The sequence below is a fragment of the Salvelinus alpinus genome, chromosome 7 (assembly GCF_045679555.1).
Source record: "Salvelinus alpinus chromosome 7, SLU_Salpinus.1, whole genome shotgun sequence".
Classification (NCBI taxonomy): domain Eukaryota; kingdom Metazoa; phylum Chordata; class Actinopteri; order Salmoniformes; family Salmonidae; genus Salvelinus; species Salvelinus alpinus.
The window spans coordinates 1,153,890-1,166,175 of NC_092092.1; positions in this window are offsets into that span (position 1 = coordinate 1,153,890).

Genomic DNA, 12,286 nt, shown 5'->3' on the forward strand with positions numbered 1-12,286 from the left:
TAGACCACCCTAGTAATAGACTACTGAGTTCAGTAGACCACCAGAGTAATAGACTACTGAGTTCAGTAGACCACCCGAGTAATAGACTACTGAGTTCAGTAGACCACCCTAGTAATAGACTACTGAGTTCAGTAGACCACCCGAGTAATAGACAACTGAGTTCAGTAGACCACCCTATTAATAGACTACTGAGTTCAGTAGGGTCTAACAGTAGACCACCCTAGTAATAGACTACTGAGTTCAGTAGACCACCCTAGTAATAGACTACTGAGTTCAGTAGGGTCTAACAGTAGACCACCCTAGTAATAGACTACTGAGTTCAGTAGGGTCTAACTGTAGACCACCCTGGTAATAGACTACTGAGTTCAGTAGGGTCTAACAGTAGACCACCCGAGTAATAGACTACTGAGTTCAGTAGACCACCCGAGTAATAGACTACTGAGTTCAGTAGGGTCTAACAGTAGACCAACCTAGTAATAGACTACTGAGTTCAGTAGACCACCCGAGTAATAGACTACTGAGTTCAGTAGGGTCTAACAGTAGACCACCCTAGTAATAGACTACTGAGTTCAGTAGGGTCTAACAGTAGACCACCCGAGTAATAGACCCTACTGAGTTCAGTAGTCTAACTGTTGACCACCCTAGTAATAGACCCTACTGAACTCAGTAGTCTAACTGTTGACCACCCTAGTAATAGACTACTAAATTCAGTAGGGTCTAACTGTTGACCACCCTAGTAATAGACTACTTAGTTCAGTAGACCAGCCGAGTAATAGACTACTGAGTTCAGTAGACCACCCTAGTAATAGACTACTGAGTTCAGTAGACCACCCTAGTAATAGACTACTGAGTTCAGTAGACCAGCCGAGTAATAGACTACTGAGTTCAGTAGGGTCTAACAGTAGACCACCCTAGTAATAGACTACTGAGTTCAGTAGACCACCCTAGTAATAGACTACTGAGTTCAGTAGACCACCTGAGTTCAGTAGGGTCTAACAGTAGACCACCCGAGTAATAGACAACTGAGTTCAGTAGACCACCCGAGTAATAGACTACTGAGTTCAGTAGACCACCCGAGTAATAGACTACTGAGTCCAGTAGACCACCCTAGTAATAGACTACTGAGTTCAGTAGACCACCCGAGTAATAGACTACTGAGTTCAGTAGGGTCTAACAGTAGACCACCCTAGTAATAGACTACTGAGTTCAGTAGACCACCCGAGTAATAGACTACTGAGTTCAGTAGGGTCTAACAGTAGACCTCCCTAGTAATAGACTACTGAGTTCAGTAGGGTCTAACAGTAGACCACCCGAGTAATAGACCCTACTGAGTTCAGTAGGGTCTAACAGTAGACCACCCTAGTAATAGACTACTGAGTTCAGTAGACCACCCTAGTAATAGACTACTGAGTTCAGTAGACCACCCTATTAATAGACTACTGAGTTCAGTAGGGTCTAACAGTAGACCACCCTAGTAATAGACCCTACTGAACTCAGTAGTCTAACTGGTGACCACCCTAGTAATAGACTACTGAGTTCAGTAGGGTCTAACAGTAGACCATCCTAGTAATAGACTACTGAGTTCAGTAGGGTCTAACTGTTGACCACCCGAGTAATAGACCCTACTGAGTTCAGTAGGCTCTAACATTAGACCACCCTAGTAATACACTACTGAGTTCAGTAGACCACCCTAGTAATAGACTACTGAGTTCAGTAGACCACCCTATTAATAGACTACTGAGTTAAGTAGGGTCTAACAGTAGACCACCCTAGTAATAGACCCTTCTGAACTCAGTAGTCTAACTGTTGACCACCCTAGTAATAGACTACTGAGTTCAGTAGGGTCTAACAGTAGACCATCCTAGTAATAGACTACTGAGTTCAGTAGGGTCTAACTGTTGACCACCCTAGTAATAGACTACTGAGTTCAGTAGGGTCTAACTGTTGACCACCCTAGTAATAGACTACTGAGTTCAGTAGGGTCCAACTGTTGACCACCCTAGTAATAGACTACTTAGTTCAGTAGACCACCCTAGTAATAGACTACTGAGTTCAGTAGACCACCCGAGAAATAGACTGATGAGTTCAGTAGACCACCCGAGTAATATACTGATGAGTTCAGTAGACCACCCTAGTAATAGACTACTGAGTTCAGTAGACCACCCTAGTAATAGACTACTGAGTTCAGTAGACCAGCCGAGTAATAGACTACTGAGTTCAGTAGACCACCCTAGTAATAGACTACTGAGTTCAGTAGACCACCCGAGTAATAGACTACTGAGTTCAGTAGGGTCTAACAGTAGACCACCCTAGTAATAGACTACTGAGTTCAGTAGACCATCCTAGTAATAGACTACTGAGTTCAGTAGACCACCTGAGTTCAGTAGGGTCTAACAGTAGACCACCCTGGTAATAGACTACTGAGTTCAGTAGGGTCTAACAGTAGACCACCCGAGTAATAGACTACTGAGTTCAGTAGACCACCCTAGTAATAGACTACTGAGTTCAGTAGGGTCTAACAGTAGACCAACCTAGTAATAGACTACTGAGTTCAGTAGACCACCCGAGTAATAGACTACTGAGTTCAGTAGGGTCTAACAGTAGACCACCCTAGTAATAGACTACTGAGTTCAGTAGGGTCTAACAGTAGACCACCCGAGTAATAGAACCTACTGAGTTCAGTAGTCTAACTGTTGACCACCCTAGTAATAGACCCTACTGAACTCAGTAGTCTAACTGTTGACCACCATAGTAATAGACTACTGAGTTCAGTAGGGTCTAACTGTTGACCACCCTAGTAATAGACTACTTAGTTCAGTAGACCACCCTAGTAATAGACTACTGAGTTCAGTAGACCACCCTAGTAATAGACCCTACTGACCTCAGTAGTCTAACTGGTGACCACCCTAGTAATAGACTACTGAGTTCAGTAGGGTCTAACAGTAGACCATCCTAGTAATAGACTACTGAGTTTAGTAGGGTCTAACTGTTGACCACCCGAGTAATAGACCCTACTGAGTTCAGTAGGGTCTAACATTAGACCACCCTAGTAATACACTACTGAGTTCAGTAGACCACCCTAGTAATAGACTACTGAGTTCAGTAGACCACCCTATTAATAGACTACTGAGTTCAGTAGGGTCTAACAGTAGACCAACCTAGTAATAGACTACTGAGTTCAGTAGACCACCCGAGTAATAGACTACTGAGTTCAGTAGGGTCTAACAGTAGACCACCCTAGTAATAGACTACTGAGTTCAGTAGGGTCTAACAGTAGACCACCCGAGTAATAGAACCTACTGAGTTCAGTAGTCTAACTGTTGACCACCCTAGTAATAGACCCTACTGAACTCAGTAGTCTAACTGTTGACCACCCTAGTAATAGACTACTGAGTTCAGTAGGGTCTAACTGTTGACCACCCTAGTAATAGACTACTTAGTTCAGTAGACCACCCTAGTAATAGACTACTGAGTTCAGTAGACCACCCTAGTAATAGACCCTACTGACCTCAGTAGTCTAACTGGTGACCACCCTAGTAATAGACTACTGAGTTCAGTAGGGTCTAACAGTAGACCATCCTAGTAATAGACTACTGAGTTTAGTAGGGTCTAACTGTTGACCACCCGAGTAATAGACCCTACTGAGTTCAGTAGGGTCTAACATTAGACCACCCTAGTAATACACTACTGAGTTCAGTAGACCACCCTAGTAATAGACTACTGAGTTCAGTAGACCACCCTATTAATAGACTACTGAGTTAAGTAGGGTCTAACAGTAGACCACCCTAGTAATAGACCCTACTGAACTCAGTAGTCTAACTGTTGACCACCCTAGAAATAGACTACTGAGTTCAGTAGGGTCTAACAGTAGACCATCCTAGTAATAGACTACTGAGTTCAGTAGGGTCTAACTGTTGACCACCCTAGTAATAGACTACTGAGTTCAGTAGGGTCTAACTGTTGACCACCCTAGTAATAGACTACTGAGTTCAGTAGACCAGCCGAGTAATAGACTACTGAGTTCAGTAGACCACCCTAGTAATAGACTACTGAGTTCAGTAGACCACCCGAGTAATAGACTACTGAGTTCAGTAGACCACCCTAGTAATAGACTACTGAGTTCAGTAGACCACCCGAGTAATAGACAACTGAGTTCAGTAGACCACCCTATTAATAGACTACTGAGTTCAGTAGGGTCTAACAGTAGACCACCCTAGTAATAGACTACTGAGTTCAGTAGACCACCCTAGTAATAGACTACTGAGTTCAGTAGGGTCTAACAGTAGACCACCCTAGTAATAGACTACTGAGTTCAGTAGGGTCTTACTGTAGACCACCCTGGTAATAGACTACTGAGTTCAGTAGGGTCTAACAGTAGACCACCCGAGTAATAGACTACTGAGTTCAGTAGACCACCCGAGTAATAGACTACTGAGTTCAGTAGGGTCTAACAGTAGACCAACCTAGTAATAGACTACTGAGTTCAGTAGACCACCCGAGTAATAGACTACTGAGTTCAGTAGGGTCTAACAGTAGACCACCCTAGTAATAGACTACTGAGTTCAGTAGGGTCTAACAGTAGACCACCCGAGTAATAGACCCTACTGAGTTCAGTAGTCTAACTGTTGACCACCCTAGTAATAGACCCTACTGAACTCAGTAGTCTAACTGTTGACCACCCTAGTAATAGACTACTGAATTCAGTAGGGTCTAACTGTTGACCACCCTAGTAATAGACTACTTAGTTCAGTAGACCAGCCGAGTAATAGACTACTGAGTTCAGTAGACCACCCTAGTAATAGACTACTGAGTTCAGTAGACCACCCTAGTAATAGACTACTGAGTTCAGTAGACCAGCCGAGTAATAGACTACTGAGTTCAGTAGGGTCTAACAGTAGACCACCCTAGTAATAGACTACTGAGTTCAGTAGACCACCCTAGTAATAGACTACTGAGTTCAGTAGACCACCTGAGTTCAGTAGGGTCTAACAGTAGACCACCCGAGTAATAGACAACTGAGTTCAGTAGACCACCCGAGTAATAGACTACTGAGTTCAGTAGACCACCCGAGTAATAGACTACTGAGTTCAGTAGACCACCCTAGTAATAGACTACTGAGTTCAGTAGACCACCCGAGTAATAGACTACTGAGTTCAGTAGGGTCTAACAGTAGACCACCCTAGTAATAGACTACTGAGTTCAGTAGACCACCCGAGTAATAGACTACTGAGTTCAGTAGGGTCTAACAGTAGACCTCCCTAGTAATAGACTACTGAGTTCAGTAGGGTCTAACAGTAGACCACCCGAGTAATAGACCCTACTGAGTTCAGTAGGGTCTAACAGTAGACCACCCTAGTAATAGACTACTGAGTTCAGTAGACCACCCTAGTAATAGACTACTGAGTTCAGTAGACCACCCTATTAATAGACTACTGAGTTCAGTAGGGTCTAACAGTAGACCACCCTAGTAATAGACCCTACTGAACTCAGTAGTCTAACTGGTGACCACCCTAGTAATAGACTACTGAGTTCAGTAGGGTCTAACAGTAGACCATCCTAGTAATAGACTACTGAGTTCAGTAGGGTCTAACTGTTGACCACCCGAGTAATAGACCCTACTGAGTTCAGTAGGGTCTAACATTAGACCACCCTAGTAATACACTACTGAGTTCAGTAGACCACCCTAGTAATAGACTACTGAGTTCAGTAGACCACCCTATTAATAGACTACTGAGTTAAGTAGGGTCTAACAGTAGACCACCCTAGTAATAGACCCTTCTGAACTCAGTAGTCTAACTGTTGACCACCCTAGTAATATACTACTGAGTTCAGTAGGGTCTAACAGTAGACCATCCTAGTAATAGACTACTGAGTTCAGTAGGGTCTAACTGTTGACCACCCTAGTAATAGACTACTGAGTTCAGTAGGGTCTAACTGTTGACCACCCTAGTAATAGACTACTGAGTTCAGTAGGGTCCAACTGTTGACCACCCTAGTAATAGACTACTTAGTTCAGTAGACCACCCTAGTAATAGACTACTGAGTTCAGTAGACCACCCGAGAAATATACTGATGAGTTCAGTAGACCACCCTAGTAATAGACTACTGAGTTCAGTAGACCACCCTAGTAATAGACTACTGAGTTCAGTAGACCAGCCGAGTAATAGACTACTGAGTTCAGTAGACCACCCTAGTAATAGACTACTGAGTTCAGTAGACCACCCGATTAATAGACTACTGAGTTCAGTAGGGTCTAACAGTAGACCACCCTAGTAATAGACTACTGAGTTCAGTAGACCACCCTAGTAATAGACTACTGAGTTCAGTAGACCACCTGAGTTCAGTAGGGTCTAACAGTAGACCACCCTGGTAATAGACTACTGAGTTCAGTAGGGTCTAACAGTAGACCACCCGAGTAATAGACTACTGAGTTCAGTAGACCACCCTAGTAATAGACTACTGAGTTCAGTAGGGTCTAACAGTAGACCAACCTAGTAATAGACTACTGAGTTCAGTAGACCACCCGAGTAATAGACTACTGAGTTCAGTAGGGTCTAACAGTAGACCACCCTAGTAATAGACTACTGAGTTCAGTAGGGTCTAACAGTAGACCACCCGAGTAATAGAACCTACTGAGTTCAGTAGTCTAACTGTTGACCACCCTAGTAATAGACCCTACTGAACTCAGTAGTCTAACTGTTGACCACCCTAGTAATAGACTACTGAGTTCAGTAGGGTCTAACTGTTGACCACCCTAGTAATAGACTACTTAGTTCAGTAGACCACCCTAGTAATAGACTACTGAGTTCAGTAGACCACCCTAGTAATAGACCCTACTGAACTCAGTAGTCTAACTGGTGACCACCCTAGTAATAGACTACTGAGTTCAGTAGGGTCTAACAGTAGACCATCCTAGTAATAGACTACTGAGTTCAGTAGGGTCTAACTGTTGACCACCCGAGTAATAGACCCTACTGAGTTCAGTAGGGTCTAACATTAGACCACCCTAGTAATACACTACTGAGTTCAGTAGACCACCCTAGTAATAGACTACTGAGTTCAGTAGACCACCCTATTAATAGACTACTGAGTTAAGTAGGGTCTAACAGTAGACCACCCTAGTAATAGACCCTTCTGAACTCAGTAGTCTAACTGTTGACCACCCTAGTAATAGACTACTGAGTTCAGTAGGGTCTAACAGTAGACCATCCTAGTAATAGACTACTGAGTTCAGTAGGGTCTAACTGTTGACCACCCTAGTAATAGACTACTGAGTTCAGTAGGGTCTAACTGTTGACCACCCTAGTAATAGACTACTGAGTTCAGTAGGGTCCAACTGTTGACCACCCTAGTAATAGACTACTTAGTTCAGTAGACCACCCTAGTAATAGACTACTGAGTTCAGTAGACCACCCGAGAAATATACTGATGAGTTCAGTAGACCACCCTAGTAATAGACTACTGAGTTCAGTAGACCACCCTAGTAATAGACTACTGAGTTCAGTAGACCAGCCGAGTAATAGACTACTGAGTTCAGTAGACCACCCTAGTAATAGACTACTGAGTTCAGTAGACCACCCGATTAATAGACTACTGAGTTCAGTAGGGTCTAACAGTAGACCACCCTAGTAATAGACTACTGAGTTCAGTAGACCACCCTAGTAATAGACTACTGAGTTCAGTAGACCACCTGAGTTCAGTAGGGTCTAACAGTAGACCACCCTGGTAATAGACTACTGAGTTCAGTAGGGTCTAACAGTAGACCACCCGAGTAATAGACTACTGAGTTCAGTAGACCACCCTAGTAATAGACTACTGAGTTCAGTAGGGTCTAACAGTAGACCAACCTAGTAATAGACTACTGAGTTCAGTAGACCACCCGAGTAATAGACTACTGAGTTCAGTAGGGTCTAACAGTAGACCACCCTAGTAATAGACTACTGAGTTCAGTAGGGTCTAACAGTAGACCACCCGAGTAATAGAACCTACTGAGTTCAGTAGTCTAACTGTTGACCACCCTAGTAATAGACCCTACTGAACTCAGTAGTCTAACTGTTGACCACCCTAGTAATAGACTACTGAGTTCAGTAGGGTCTAACTGTTGACCACCCTAGTAATAGACTACTTAGTTCAGTAGACCACCCTAGTAATAGACTACTGAGTTCAGTAGACCACCCTAGTAATAGACCCTACTGAACTCAGTAGTCTAACTGGTGACCACCCTAGTAATAGACTACTGAGTTCAGTAGGGTCTAACAGTAGACCATCCTAGTAATAGACTACTGAGTTCAGTAGGGTCTAACTGTTGACCACCCTAGTAATAGACTACTGAGTTCAGTAGGGTCTAACTGTTGACCACCCTAGTAATAGACTACTGAGTTCAGTAGACCAGCCGAGTAATAGACTACTGAGTTCAGTAGACCACCCTAGTAATAGACTACTGAGTTCAGTAGACCACCCGAGTAATAGACTACTGAGTTCAGTAGACCACCCTAGTAATAGACTACTGAGTTCAGTAGACCACCCGAGTAATAGACAACTGAGTTCAGTAGACCACCCTATTAATAGACTACTGAGTTCAGTAGGGTCTAACAGTTGACCACCCTAGTAATAGACTACTGAGTTCAGTAGACCACCCTAGTAATAGACTACTGAGTTCAGTAGGGTCTAACAGTAGACCACCCTAGTAATAGACTACTGAGTTCAGTAGGGTCTAACTGTAGACCACCCTGGTAATAGACTACTGAGTTCAGTAGGGTCTAACAGTAGACCACCCGAGTAATAGACTACTGAGTTCAGTAGACCACCCGAGTAATAGACTACTGAGTTCAGTAGGGTCTAACAGTAGACCAACCTAGTAATAGACTACTGAGTTCAGTAGACCACCCGAGTAATAGACTACTGAGTTCAGTAGGGTCTAACAGTAGACCACCCTAGTAATAGACTACTGAGTTCAGTAGGGTCTAACAGTAGACCACCCGAGTAATAGACCCTACTGAGTTCAGTAGTCTAACTGTTGACCACCCTAGTAATAGACCCTACTGAACTCAGTAGTCTAACTGTTGACCACCCTAGTAATAGACTACTGAGTTCAGTAGGGTCTAACTGTTGACCACCCTAGTAATAGACTACTTAGTTCAGTAGACCAGCCGAGTAATAGACTACTGAGTTCAGTAGGGTCTAACAGTAGACCACCCTAGTAATAGACTACTGAGTTCAGTAGACCACCCTAGTAATAGACTACTGAGTTCAGTAGACCACCTGAGTTCAGTAGGGTCTAACAGTAGACCACCCGAGTAATAGACAACTGAGTTCAGTAGACCACCCGAGTAATAGACTACTGAGTTCAGTAGACCACCCGAGTAATAGACTACTGAGTTCAGTAGACCACCCTAGTAATAGACTACTGAGTTCAGTAGACCACCCGAGTAATAGACTACTGAGTTCAGTAGGGTCTAACAGTAGACCACCCTAGTAATAGACTACTGAGTTCAGTAGGGTCTAACAGTAGACCACCCTATTAATAGACTACTGAGTTCAGTAGGGTCTAACAGTAGACCACCCTAGTAATAGACCCTACTGAACTCAGTAGTCTAACTGGTGACCACCCTAGTAATAGACTACTGAGTTCAGTAGGGTCTAACAGTAGACCATCCTAGTAATAGACTACTGAGTTCAGTAGGGTCTAACTGTTGACCACCCGAGTAATAGACCCTACTGAGTTCAGTAGGGTCTAACATTAGACCACCCTAGTAATACACTACTGAGTTCAGTAGACCACCCTAGTAATAGACTACTGAGTTCAGTAGACCACCCTATTAATAGACTACTGAGTTAAGTAGGGTCTAACAGTATACCACCCTAGTAATAGACCCTTCTGAACTCAGTAGTCTAACTGTTGACCACCCTAGTAATAGACTACTGAGTTCAGTAGGGTCAAACAGTAGACCATCCTAGTAATAGACTACTGAGTTCAGTAGGGTCTAACTGTTGACCACCCTAGTAATAGACTACTGAGTTCAGTAGGGTCTAACTGTTGACCACCCTAGTAATAGACTACTGAGTTCAGTAGGGTCCAACTGTTGACCACCCTAGTAATAGACTACTTAGTTCAGTAGACCACCCTAGTAATAGACTACTGAGTTCAGTAGACCACCCTAGTAATAGACTGATGAGTTCAGTAGACCACCCGAGTAATATACTGATGAGTTCAGTAAACCACCCTAGTAATAGACTACTGAGTTCAGTAGACCACCCTAGTAATAGACTACTGAGTTCAGTAGACCAGCCGAGTAATAGACTACTGAGTTCAGTAGACCACCCTAGTAATAGACTACTGAGTTCAGTAGACCACCCGAGTAATAGACTACTGAGTTCAGTAGGGTCTAACAGTAGACCACCCTAGTAATAGACTACTGAGTTCAGTAGACCACCCTAGTAATAGACTACTGAGTTCAGTAGACCACCTGAGTTCAGTAGGGTCTAACAGTAGACCACCCTGGTAATAGACTACTGAGTTCAGTAGGGTCTAACAGTAGACCACCCGAGTAATAGACTACTGAGTTCAGTAGACCACCCGAGTAATAGACTACTGAGTTCAGTAGGGTCTAACAGTAGACCAACCTAGTAATAGACTACTGAGTTCAGTAGACCACCCGAGTAATAGACTACTGAGTTCAGTAGGGTCTAACAGTAGACCACCCTAGTAATAGACTACTGAGTTCAGTAGGGTCTAACAGTAGACCACCCGAGTAATAGACCCTACTGAGTTCAGTAGTCTAACTGTTGACCACCCTAGTAATAGACCCTACTGAACTCAGTAGTCTAACTGTTGACCACCCTAGTAATAGACTACTGAGTTCAGTAGCGTCTAACTGTTGACCACCCTAGTAATAGACTACTTAGTTCAGTAGACCACCCTAGTAATAGACTACTGAGTTCAGTAGACCACCCTAGTAATAGACCCTACTGAACTCAGTAGTCTAACTGGTGACCACCCTAGTAATAGACTACTGAGTTCAGTAGGGTCTAACAGTAGACCATCCTAGTAATAGACTACTGAGTTTAGTAGGGTCTAACTGTTGACCACCCGAGTAATAGACCCTACTGAGTTCAGTAGGGTCTAACATTAGACCACCCTAGTAATACACTACTGAGTTCAGTAGACCACCCTAGTAATAGACTACTGAGTTCAGTAGACCACCCTATTAATAGACTACTGAGTTCAGTAGGGTCTAACAGTAGACCACCCTAGTAATAGACCCTACTGAACTCAGTAGTCTAACTGTTGACCACCCTAGTAATAGACTACTGAGTTCAGTAGGGTCTAACAGTAGACCATCCTAGTAATAGACTACTGAGTTCAGTAGGGTCTAACTGTTGACCACCCTAGTAATAGACTACTGACTTCAGTAGGGTCTAACTGTTGACCACCCTAGTAATAGACTACTGAGTTCAGTAGACCAGCCGAGTAATAGACTACTGAGTTCAGTAGACCACCCTAGTAATAGACTACTGAGTTCAGTAGACCACCCGAGTAATAGACTACTGAGTTCAGTAGACCACCCTAGTAATAGACTACTGAGTTCAGTAGACCACCCGAGTAATAGACTACTGAGTTCAGTAGGGTCTAACAGTAGACCACCCTAGTAATAGACTACTGAGTTCAGTAGACCACCCTAGTAATAGACTACTGAGTTCAGTAGACCACCTGAGTTCAGTAGGGTCTAACAGTAGACCACCCGAGTAATAGACTACTGAGTTCAGTAGACCACCCGAGTAATAGACTAATGAGTTCAGTAGACCACCCTAGTAATAGACTACTGAGTTCAGTAGACCACCCGAGTAATAGACTACTGAGTTCAGTAGGGTCTAACAGTAGACCACCCTAGTAATAGACTACTGAGTTCAGTAGACCACCCGAGTAATAGACTACTGAGTTCAGTAGGGTCTAACAGTTGACCACCCTAGTAATAGACTACTGAGTTCAGTAGACCACCCGAGTAATAGACTACTGAGTTCAGTAGGGTCTAACAGTAGACCACCCTAGTAATAGACTACTGAGTTCAGTAGGGTCTAACAGTAGTCCACCCGAGTAATAGACCCTACTGAGTTCAGTAGGGTCTAACAGTAGACCACCCTAGTAATAGACTACTGAGTTCAGTAGACCACCCTAGTAATAGACTACTGAGTTCAGTAGACCACCCTATTAATAGACTACTGAGTTCAGTAGACCACCCTATTAATATACTGATGAGTTCAGTAGACCACCCTAGTAATAGACTAC